Source organism: Melospiza melodia, chromosome 6 (assembly GCF_035770615.1).
Source record: "Melospiza melodia melodia isolate bMelMel2 chromosome 6, bMelMel2.pri, whole genome shotgun sequence".
Classification (NCBI taxonomy): domain Eukaryota; kingdom Metazoa; phylum Chordata; class Aves; order Passeriformes; family Passerellidae; genus Melospiza; species Melospiza melodia.
The window spans coordinates 45,634,722-45,647,261 of NC_086199.1; positions in this window are offsets into that span (position 1 = coordinate 45,634,722).

Here is a 12,540-nt window from a genome sequence, read left to right on the forward strand (position 1 = left end):
CCGTTTCCCTGGCAAACAAAAGTAAGCTACCCCGCTTCTGGATGGCAGATTGCAGGAGCCACTTTGCACCATCAAACTAGCCCGTCTTGACACTGGTGCCACCTCTGGTCTGGGAACCATCCTGCGTATCGTGGATTTTAAGGAGCCAGTCGGCCACTCCCAGCCATACGCCTCCAAACACAAACAACGGTCCGTTTCCCTGGCAAAGAAAAGTAAGCTGCCCCGCTTCTGGATGTCAGATTGCAGGAACCACTTGTTGCCAAGTTGGGGTGGTTTGATAGTACCAAGTGGCTCCTGCAATCTTCCATCAAAAAGTTGGCAAGCGAGTTTTGTTTTCCAGGGAAAAGCGCCGTTGTTTGTGTTTGGGGGCCTGTGGCTGGGAGTGGCCAGCTGTCTCCTTAGAATCCACGATACGCAGGATGGGTCCCAGACCAGAGGTGGCACCAGTGCCAAGTCGGGCTGGTTTGATGGTGCAAAGTGACTCCTGTAATCTGCCATCCAGAAGCAGGGTAGCTTACTTTTGTTTGCCAGGGAAACGGGCAGAGCTTTGTGTCTGGGGGCCTATGGCTGGGAGTGACCGGCTGCCTCCTGAAAAGCTACGATAGGCAGGATGGTGACCAGACCCATGGTGGCACCAGTGCCAAGTTGGGCTGGTTTGATAGTACCAAGTGGCTCCTGCAAGCTGCCATCAAAAAGTTGGCAGGTGAGTTTTGTTTTCCAGGGAAAAGCGCCGTTGTTTGTGTTTGGGGGCCTGTGGCTGGGAGTGGCCAGCTGGCTCCTTAGAATCCACGATACGCAGGATGGTTCCCAGACCAGAGGTGGCACCAGTGCCAAGTCGGGCTGGTTTGATGGTACAAAGTGGCTCCTGCAATCTGCCATCCAGAAGCGGGGTAGCTTACTTTTGTTTGCCAGGGAAACGGGCCGAGGTTTGTGACTGGGGGCCTATGGCTGGGAGTGACCGGCTGGCGCCTGAAAAGCTACGATAGGCAGGATGGTGACCAGACCCATGGTGGCACCAGTGTCAAGTTGGGCTGGTTTGATAGTACCAAGTGGCTCCTGCAATCTGCCATCAAAAAGTTGGCAGGCCAGTTTTGTTTTCCAGGGAAAAGCGCCGTTGTTTGTGTTTGGAGGCCTATGGCTGGGAGTGGCCGGCTGCCTCCTTTGAACCCAGGATACGCAGGATGGTTCCCAGAGCCAAGGTGGCGCCAGTGCCAAGTTAGGCTGGTTTGATATTACCAAGCTGCTCCTGCAATCTGCCATCCAGAAGCGGGACAGCTTAATTTTGTTTCCCAGGGAAACGGGCCGAGGTATTTGTCTGGGGGCCTATGGCTGGGAGTGACTGGCTGGCTACTGAAAAGCTACGATAGGCAGGATGGTTACCAAACTCATGGTGGCACCAGTGCCAAGTCGGGCTGGTTTGATAATACTAAATAGCTCCTGCAATCTGCCATCCAGACGGGGGGCAGCGGATTTTTGTTTGCTGCAGAAAAGTTCCGTGGTTTTTTTTTGGGGGTATATGGCTGGACGTGGCCGGCTGGCTCCTTAAAAGATCGATACGCAGGATTGTTCCCTGACCCAAGGTGGCATCAGTGCCAAGTCGGGCTGTTTTCGTAGTACCAAGTGCGTCCTGCAATTTGCCATCCAGAAGAGGGGCAGTTGAGTTTTGTTTGCCAGAGAAAAGGGCCGTGGTATATGTTTGGGGGCATATGGTTGAGAGTGGCCGGCTGGCCCCTGAAAATCCACGATAGGCAGGATGGTTCCCAGAACCAAGGTGGCACCAGTGCCATGTTGGCCTGGTTTGATAGTACCATGTGGCTCCTGCAATCTGCCATCCAGAAGCGGGGCTGCTTACTTTTGTTTGCCAGGGAAACGGGCCGCGATATTTGTCTGGGGGCCTATGGCTGGGAGTGAGCGGCTGGCTCCTGAAAAGCTACGATAGGCAGGATGGTGACCAGACCCATGGTGGCACCAGTGCCAAGTTGGGCTGGTTTGATAGTACCAAGTGGCTCCTGCAATCTGCCATCAAAAAGTTGTCAGGCGACTTTTGTTTTCCAGGGAAAAGCGCCGTTGTTCTTGTTTAGAGGCCTGTGGCTGGGAGTGGCCGGCTGCCTCCTTTGAACCCAGGATACGCAGGATGGTTCCCAGACCCAAGGTGGCACCAGTGCCAAGTTGGGCTGGTTTGATAGTACCAAGTGGCTCCTGCAATCTGCCATCCAGAAGCGGGACAGCTTACCTTTGTGTCCCAGGGAAACGGGCCGAGGTATTTGTCTGGGCGCCTATGGCTGGGAGTGACCAGCTGGCTACTGAAAAGCTACGATAGGCAGGATGGTTACCAGACTCATGGTGGCACCAGTGCCAAGTCGGGCTGGTTTGATAATACTAAATAGCTCCTGAAATCTGCCATTCAGACGCGGGGCAGCGGATTTTTGTTTGCTGGAGAAAAGTTCCGTGGTTTTTTTTTGGGGGTATATGGCTGGACGTGGCCAGCTGGCTCCTTAAAAAGATCGTTACGCAGGATTGTTCCCTGACCCAAGGTGGCATCACTGCCAAGTCGGGCTGTTTTCGTAGTACCAAGTGCGTCCTGCAATTTGCCATCCAGAAGAGGGGCAGTTAAGTTTTGTTTGCCAGAGCAAAGGGCCGTAGTATGTGTTTGGGGGCATATGGCTGAGAGTGGCCGGCTGGCCCCTGAAAATCCACGATAGGCAGGATGGTTCCCAGAGCCAAGGTAGCACCAGTGCCATGTTGGCCTGGTTTGATAGTACCATGTGGCTCCTGCAATCTGCCATCCAGAAGCGGGGCAGCTTACTTTTGTTTGCCAGGGAAACGGGCCGAGATATTTGTCTGGGGGCCTATGGCTGGGAGTGACCGGCTGGCTCCTGAAAAGCTACGATAGGCAGGATGTTGACCAGACCCAAAGTGGAACCAGTACCAAGTTGGGCTGGTTTGATAGTACCAAGTGGCTCCTGCAATCTGCCATCAAATGTTTGGCAGGCGAGTTTTGTTTTCCAGGGAAAAGCGCCGTTGTTTAGAGGCCTGTGGCTGGGAGTGGCCGCCTGTCCTCGTAGAATCTACGTTACGCAGCATGGTTCCCAGAGCCAAGGTGGCACCAGGGCCAAGTCGGGCAGGTTTGATAGTACCAAATGCATCCTGCAATCTGCCATCCAAAAGCGGGGCAGTTTACTTTTGTTTGCCAGGGAAACGGGCCGAGGTTTGTGTCTGGGGGCCTATGGCAGGGAGTGACCGTCTGGCTCCTGAAAAGCTACGATAGGCAGGATGTTTACCAGACCCATGGTGGCACCAGTGCCAAGTCGGGCTGGTTTGATAGTACCAAGTGGCTCCTGCAATCTGCCATCCAGAATCGGGGCAGCTTACTTTTGTTTTCCAGGGAAACGGGCCGAGGTTTGTGTCTGGGGGTCTATGGCTGGGAGTGACCGGCTGGCTCCTGAAAAGCTACGATAGGCAGGATGGTGACCAGACCCATGGTGGCACCAGTGCCAAGTTGGGCTGGTTTGATAGCACCAAGTGGCTCCTGCAATCTGCCATCAAAATGTTGGCAGGCGAGTTTTGTTTTCCAGGGAAAACGCCGTTGATTGTGTTTGGGCGCCTGTGGCTCAGAGTGGCCGGGTGGCTGCTTAGAATCCACGATACGCCGGATGGTTCCCAGACCCAAGGTGGCACCAGTGCCAAGTCGGGCTGGTTTGACACTACCAAGTGGCTCCTGCAATCTGCCATCCAGAAGCGGGGCAGCTTAATTTTGTTTGCCAGGGAAACGGTCCGAGGTTTGTGTCTGGGGGCCTATGGCTGGGAGTGACCGGCTGGCTCCTGAAATGCTACAATAGGCAGGATGGTTCCCAGACCCATAGTGGCACCAGTGCCAAGTTGGGATGATTTGATAGTACCAAGTGGCTCCTGCAATCTGCCATCAAAAAGCTGGCAGGCGAGTTTTGTTTTCCAGGGAAAAGCGCCGTTGTTTGTGTTTGGGGGCCTGTGGCTGGGAGTGGCCGGCTGGCTCCTTAGAATCCACGATATGCAGGATTGTTCCCAGACCCAAGGTGGCACCAGTGCCAAGTCGGGCTGGTTTGATGGTGCAAAGTGGCTCCTGCAATCTGCCATCCAGACGCGGGGCAGCGGATTTTTGTTTCCATGAGAAATGGTCCGTGGTTTGTTTTTGAGGGTATATGGCTGGGCCTGGCCGGCTGGCTCCTTAAAAAGCTCGATATGCAGGATGGTTCCCTGACACAAGGTGGCACCAGTGCCACGTCGGGCGGTTTTCGTAGTACAAAGTGCGTCCTAAAATTTGCCATCCAGAAGAGGGGCAGTTGAGTTTTGTTTGCCAGAGAAAAGGGCCGTGGTTTGTTTTTGGGGGCATATGGCTGAGAGTGGCCGGCTGGCCCCTGAAAATCCACAATAAGCAGGATGGTTCCCACACCAGAGGTGTCACCAGTGCCAAGTCGGACTGGTTTGATAGTACAAAATAGCTCCTGCAATCTGCCATGCAGAAGCGGGGCAGCTTACTTTTGTTTCCCAGGGAAACGGGCCGAGGTTTGTGTCTGGGGGCCTATGGCTGCGAGTGACCGGCTGGCTCCTGAAAAGCTACGATAGGCAGGATGGTGACCAGACCCATGGTGGCACCAGTGCCAAGTTGGGCTGGTTTGATAGTACCAAGTGGCTCCTGCAATCTGCCATCAAAAAGTTGGCAGGCGAGTTTTGTTTTCCAGGGAAAAGCGCCGTTGTTTGTGTTTGGGGGCCTGTGGCTGGGAGTGGCTAGCTGGCTCCTTAGAACCCACGATACGCAGGATGGTTCCCAGACCAGAGGTGGCACCAGTGCCAAGTTGGGCTGGTTTGATGGTGCAAAGTGGCTCCTGCAATCTGCCATCCAGAAGCGGGGTAGCTTACTTTTGTTTGCCAGGGAAACGGGCCGAAATATTTGTCTAGGGACCTCTGGCTGGGGGTGACTGGGTGGCACCTGAAAAGCTACGATAGGCAGGATGGTGACCAGACCCATGGTGGCACCAGTGCCAAGTTGGGCTGATTTGATAAAACCAAGTGGCTCCTGCAATCTGCCATCAAATGTTTGGCAGGCGAGTTTTGTTTTCCAGGGAAAAGCACCGTTGTGTGTGTTTTGGGGCCTGTGGCTGGGAGTGGCCAGCTGGCTCCTTAGAATCCACGATACGCAGGATGGTTCCCAGACCCAAGGTGGCACCAGTGCCAAGTCGGGCTGGTTTGATAGTACCAAGTGGTTCCTGCAATCTGCCATCCAGAAGCGGGGCAGCTGAATTTTGTTTGCCAGAGAAAAAGGCTGTTGTTTGTGTTTCGGGGCCTGTGGCTGGCAGTGGCCGGCTGGCTCCTGAAAATCCATGATACGCAGCATGGTTCCCAGACCCAAGGTGGCACCAGTGCCAAGTAGGGCTGGTTTCATAGTACCCAGTGGCTCCTGCAATCTCCCATCAGGAAGAGGGGCAGTTGAGTTTTGTTTTCCAGAGAAAAGGGCCGTGGTTTGTGTTTGGGGCCTATGGCTGAGAGTGACCGGCTGGCCCCTGAAAATCCACGATAGGAAGGATGGTTCCCAGATCCAAGGTGGCAGCAGTGCCATGTTGTGCTGGTGTGATAGTCCCAAGTGGCTCCTGCAATCTGCCATCCAGAACGGGGCAGCTGAATTTTGTTTGCCAGAGAAAAATGCTGTGGTTTGTGTTTGGGGGCCTGTGGCTGGGAGTGGCCGGCTGGCTCCTGAAAATCCATGATACGCAGCATGGTTCCCAGACCCAAGGTGGCACCAGTGCCAAGTGGGGCTGGTTTCACAGTGTCAAGTGCCTCCTGCAATCTCCCATCCAGAAGCGGGGCAGCTGAGTTTTGTTTGCCTGTGAAACGGGCCGTTGTTTTTGATTGGGGTCTGTGGCCGAGAGTGTTCGGCTGGCTCCTGACAACCCACAATACGCAGGATGTTTCCCAGACCCAAGGTGGCACCAGTGCCAAGTCGGGCTGGTTTGATAGTACCAAGTGGCTCCTGCAATCTGCCATCCAGAAGCGGTGCAGTTGAGTTTTGTTTGCCAGAGAAAAGGGCCGTGGGTTGTGTTTGGGGGCATATGGCTGTGAGTGGCCAGCTGTCTCATTAAAAAGATCGATACGCAGGATGGTTTCCAGACCCAAGGTGGCACCAGTGCCAAGTCGGGCTGTTTTTATAGTACCAAGTGCGTCCTGCAATTTGCCATCCAGAAGAGGGGCAGTGGAGTTTTGTTTGCCAGAGAATAGCGCCGTTGTTTGTGTTTGGGGGCTTGTGGCTGGGAGTGGCCGACTGGCGCCTTAGAATCTGTGTTACGCAGCATGGTTCCCAGACCAGAGGTGGCACCAGTGCCAAGTTGGGCTGGTTTGATAGTACCAAGTGGCTCCTGCAATCTGCCATCCAGAAGCGGGGCAGCTTACTTTTGTTTGCCAGTGAAACGGGCCGAGGTTTGTGACTTGGGACCTATGGCTGGGAGTGGCCGGCTGGCTCCTTTGAACCCACGATACGCAGGATGGTTCCCAGACCCAAGGTGGCACCAGTGCCAAGTCGGGCTGGTTTGATACTACCAAGTGCGTCCTGCAATCTGCCATCCAGAAGCGGGGCAGCTTAATTTTGTTTGCCAGGGAATCGGGCCGTGGGTTTTGTATGGGGGCCTATGGCTGAGAGTGGCCGGCTGGCTCCTGAAAATCCACGCTAGGCAGCATGGTTCCCAGATGCAAGCTGGCACCAGTGCCAAGTCGGGCTGGTTTGATGGTGCAAAGTGGCTCCTGCAATCTGCCATCCAGAAGCGGGGCAGCTGATTTTTGTTTGCCAGAGAAAAATTCCGTGGATTGTTTTTGGGGGCATATTGCTGGGAGTGGCCGGCTGGCTCCTTAAAATGCTCGATACGCATGATGGTTCCCAGGCCCAAGGTGTCACCACTACCAAGTCGGCCTGCGGTTTTAGTATCAAGTTCATCCTGCAATTTGCCATCCAGAAGAGGGGCAGTTGAGTTTTGTTTGCCAGAGAAACGGGCCGAGGTTTCTGTTTGGGGACATATGGCTGAGAGTGGCCGGCTGGCCCCTGAATATCCACGATACACAACATGGTTCCCAGATCCAAGGTGGCACCAGTGCCAAGTTGGGCTGGTTTGATAGTACCAAGTGTCTCCTGCAATCTGCCATCCAGAAGCGGGGCAGCTTAATTTTGTTTGCCAGAGAAATAGGCCTAGGTTTTTGTCTGGGGGCCTGTGGCTAGGAGTGGCCGGCTGGCTCCTAAGAATCCACGATACGCAGGATGTTTCCCAGACCCAAGGTGGCACCAGTGCCAAGTCGGGCTGGTTTGATAGTACCAAGTGGCTCCTGCAAACTCCATCAAAATGTTGGCAGACGTGTTTTGTTTTCCAGGGAACAGCGCCGTTGATTTTGTTTGGGGGCCTGTGGCTGGGAGTGGCCGGCTGGCTCCTTAGAATCCACGATAGGCTGGATGGTTCCCAGACCCAAGGTGGCACCAGTGCCAAGTCGGGCTGGTTTGATAGTACCAAGTGGCTCCTGCAATCTGCCATCCAGAAGCGGTGCAGTTGAGTTTTGTTTGCCAGAGAAAAGGGCCGTGGGTTGTGTTTGGGGGCATATGGCTGGGAGTGGCCGGCTGTCTCATTAAAAAGATCGATACGCAGGATGGTTCCCAGACCCAAGGTGGCACCAGTGCCAAGTCGGGCTGTTTTTATAGTACCAAGTGCGTCCTGCAATTTGCCATCCAGAAGAGGGGCAGTGGAGTTTTGTTTGCCAGAGAATAGCGCCGTTGTTTGTGTTTGGGGGCTTGTGACTGGGAGTGGCCGACTGGCGCCTTAGAATCTGTCTTACGCAGCATGGTTCCCAGACCAGAGGTGGCACCAGTGCCAAGTTGGGCTGGTTTGAGAGTACCAAGTGGCTCCTGCAATCTGCCATCCAGAAGCGGGGTAGCTTACTTTTGTTTGCCAGGGAAACGGGCCGAGGTTTGTGACTGGGGACGTATGGCTGGGAGTGACCGGCTGGCTCCTGGAAAGCTACAATAGGCAGGATGGTGACCAGACCCATGGTGGCACCAGTGCCAAGTTGGGCTGGTTTGATAGTACCAAGTGGCTCCTGCAATCTGCCATCAAAAAGTTGGCAGGCGAGTTTTGTTTTCCAGGGAAAAGCGCCGTTGTTTGTATTTGGGGGCCTGTGGCTGGGAGTGGCCGGCTGGCTTCTTTGAACCCACGATACGCAGGATGGTTCCCAGACCCAAGGTGGCACCAGTGCCAAGTCGGGCTGGTTTGATACTACCAAGTGCGTCCTGCAATCTGCCATCCAGAAGCGGGGCAGCTTAATTTTGTTTGCCAGGGAAACGGGCCGTGGGTTTTGTTTGGGGGCCTATGGCTGAGAGTGGCCGGCTGGCTCCTGAAAATCCACGCTAGGCAGCATGGTTCCCAGATGCAAGGTGGCACCAGTGCCAAGTCGGGCTGGTTTGATGGTGCAAAGTGGCTCCTGCAATCTGCCATCCAGAAGCGGGGCAGCTGATTTTTGTTTGCCAGAGAAAAATTCCGTGGATTGTTTTTGGGGGCATATTGCTGGGAGTGGCCGGCTGGCTCCTTAAAATGCTCGATACGCATGATGGTTCCCAGGTCCAAGGTGTCACCACTACCAAGTCGGCCTGCGGTTTTAGTATCAAGTTCATCCTGCAATTTGCCATCCAGAAGAGGGGCAGTTGAGTTTTGTTTGCCAGAGAACAGGGCCGAGGTTTCTGTTTGGGGACATATGGCTGAGAGTGGCCGGCTGGCCCCTGAATATCCACGATACACAGCATGGTTCCCAGATCCAAGGTGGCACCAGTGCCAAGTTGGGCTGGTTTGATAGTCCCAAGTGTCTCCTGCAATCTGCCATCCAGAAGCGGGGCAGCTTACTTTTGTTTGCCAGAGAAATAGGCCTAGGATTTTGTTTGGGGGCCTGTGGCTAGGAGTGGCCGGCTGGCTCCTAAGAATCCACGATACGCAGGATGTTTCCCAGACCCAAGGTGGCACCAGTGCCAAGTCGGGCTGGTTTGATAGTCCCAAGTGGCTCCTGCAAACTGCCATCCAGAAGCGGGGCCGCTGAGTTTTGTTTGCCAGGGAAATGGGCCGTTGTTTGTGTTTGGGGGCCTGTGGCTGGGAGTGTTCGGCTGGTTCCTGAATATGTACGATACGCAGGATTGTTCCCAGACCCAAGGTGGCACCAGTGCCAAGTCGGGCTGGTTTGATGGTGCAAAGTGGCTCCTGCAATCTGCCATCCAGACGCGGGGCAGCGGATTTTTGTTTCCATGAGAAATGGTCCGTTGTTTGTTTTTGGGGGTATATGGCTGGGCCTGGCCGGCTGGCTCCTTAAAAAGCTCGATATGCAGGATGGTTCCCTGACACAAGGTGGCACCAGTGCCACGTCGGGCGGTTTTCGTAGTACAAAGTGCGTCCTAAAATTTGCCATCCAGAAGAGGGGCAGTTGAGTTTTGTTTGCCAGAGAAAAAGTCCGTGGTTTGTTTTTGGGGGCATATGGCTGAGAGTGGCTGGCTGGCCCCTGAAAATCCACAATACACAGCATGGTTCCCAGATCCAAGGTGGCACCTGTGCCAAGTCGGGCTGATTTGATAGTACTAAGTAGCTCCTGCAATCTGCCATCCAGAAGCGGGGCAGCTTACTTTTGTTTGCCAGAGAAATAGGCCTAGGTTTTTGTTTGGGGGCCTGTGGCTAGGAGTGGCCGGCTGGCTCCTAAGAATCCACGATACGCAGGATGTTTCCCAGACCCAAGGTGGCACCAGTGCCAAGTCGGGCTGGTTTGATAGTCCCAAGTGGCTCCTGCAAACTGCCATCCAGAAGCGGGGCCGCTGAGTTTTGTTTGCCAGGGAAATGGGCCGTTGTTTGTGTTTGGGGGCCTGTGGCTGGGAGTGTTCGGCTGGTTCCTGAATATGTACGATACGCAGGATTGTTCCCAGACCCAAGGTGGCACCAGTGCCAAGTCGGGCTGGTTTGATGGTGCAAAGTGGCTCCTGCAATCTGCCATCCAGACGCGGGGCAGCGGATTTTTGTTTCCATGAGAAATGGTCCGTGGTTTGTTTTTGGGGGTATATGGCTGGGCCTGGCCGGCTGGCTCCTTAAAAAGCTCGATATGCAGGATGGTTCCCTGACACAAGGTGGCACCAGTGCCACGTCGGGTGGTTTTCGTAGTACAAAGTGCGTCCTAAAATTTGCCATCCAGAAGAGGGGCAGTTGAGTTTTGTTTGCCAGAGAAAAGGTCCGTGGTTTGTTTTTGGGGGCATATGGCTGAGAGTGGCTGGCTGGCCCCTGAAAATCCACGATACACAGGATGGTTCCCAGATCCAAGGTGGCACCTGTGCCAAGTCGGGCTGATTTGATAGTACTAAGTAGCTCCTGCAATCTGCCATCCAGAAGCGGGGCAGCTTACTTTTGTTTGCCAGGTAAACGGGCCGAGGTTTGTGTTTGGGGGCCTATGGCTGAGAGTGACCGGCTGGCTCCTGAAAAGCTACAATAGGCAGGATGGTGACCAGACCCATGGTGGCACCAGTGCCAAGTTGGGCTGGTTTGATAGTACCAAGTGGTTCCTGCAATCTGCCATCCAGAAGCAGGGCAGCTGAGTTTTGTTTGCCAGAGAAAAGGGCCTTGGTTTGTGTTTGGGGGCATATGGCTGGGTGTGGCCAGCTGGCTCCTTAAAATGCACGATATGCAACATGGCTCCCAGACCCAAGGTGGCACCAGTGCCAAGTTGGGCTGGTTTGATAGTACCAAGTGGCTCCTGCAATCTTCCATGATCACGTGGAGAAATACTTTCTGGTTTCAGCCTCATGCTCTTTCTTCTCTCCCTCAACTTCTCTATCACCTCTCATCTGGTTCACATGCGCTGTCTTCAAGGTCCACAGGCTACTTTTCACAGAATCTTCTGGCCTGATGAAGTAAGAATGATGAATAGAACAGAGCTGGGATCTATTTTCCAGTTTGGATAAAATGCATTCTGCACACAAATCCAAGGAGAACGGGCTGCCCCGATGCCCAGAAAATCTTTCACTCCTGCTAGTGTTCTACGTCAACCGCAACTTAGTCTGAAAGAAAAGCTTTTTCTCTGAGAGCATCTGAGAGGTTTGCATGAAGCACTGATATCTGACATATGCAATTTTGAATAGGAGAGGAAAAAGAAAATGGCAAGGAGTTTTTAATTTTAGTGGTTTCAATTTTAATTTCCGTGCACTTTTTCAAAACTTGTCAGCTCAAATGCCCATCAACATCTTTTAGTCATCTGTAAGTCAGTATTCATATAAAATGTGCTTCAAATCCAAAGAATTTCAAATTTGCACTCCAAGCTTCTATGCCTAGATTTATGATTTCCTACACATATTAGATGAAAGGAAGGCCTTTTTTACTGTGGGAGTGCTGGAACACTGGAACAGGTTGCCCAGAGAAGTTGTGGGTGTCCCATCCCTGAAAGTATTCAAGGTCACCTTGGACGGGGCTTGGAGCAGCAACAAAGGAGAAGCTTGATGGTAGAGAAACAAAGTTGGACTATAGAAGAAACTCGGATTGAAGTATAGGATCAAGTTTTCTCTCAGCTCTTGGGGTAAATTCAAAGTTGTACAAAATGACATTTATCTGTGCTATTCACTACTGTAACAGAAAGTTTCATGAAAACTGTACAGAAGATAGTAAATTTTAAAAGAGATAAGAATTACAGCATAAAATCCATGGGATAGGTTACAACATGAGACACTCTCTAAGAGAAAATCTCTTTGTTTCAGCACTTCATCGGGGTAAGATTTCATGAAGTGCCAAAGAAGGCGGCAAAATATCATTCGGGACATTATTTACTGGAATTCAGCCTGGCCATTAGTAGGAACTGCCTTTGAACATATCATGTAGATATACCACACACACTTTCCCTTCACTGAAAAATTACTGTTTACAACAAATAAGCAATTGACGATCAAAATTGATTGAAAGCATCTTAAACATGTCAAGTATTTCATTGTAGATGATCTGTGATCCAAATGCTTCTTCCACCTTCGAGAGGGACAGAAGAATTCTTCCATATCATGATGGTTTAAAATTGTATCAACCAATGTTTTCTGCTGAAAAGATATCATCTATTTTTTTCTATTTTTGGAAGAAAATATTCCTAGACATACAACAGGTGAGAACTAAGTAATTTTAAAGAAACAAATGAAATGAAAATATTCTGTAAATAGAATGAAATGAAAAGCTGTGTTTTAAATAGGAGCTAAATATTAAACAGAATTTTTGTACCAGGCATTTGAATTACTGCACCAGCTCTTTTGCCCATCAAGAGAGGCATTTAGCATTTCAGTCTTTTCCAAGGTGTTCATGATCTGCTATGCTGATCTCTGTGTGTGCCTAGGTGTGTGTGGAGGGGGGGGCATATGAAGGGGAGTGTGTATGTTTGCTTTACAATTGTTGTGGCAGATTCATGCCTCAGCTCCACATTTTGTTTTAAAAAGGTCACACCGAGTGGATATGAAGTTTACTATCAACAAGAGATCGATTCCCAAAT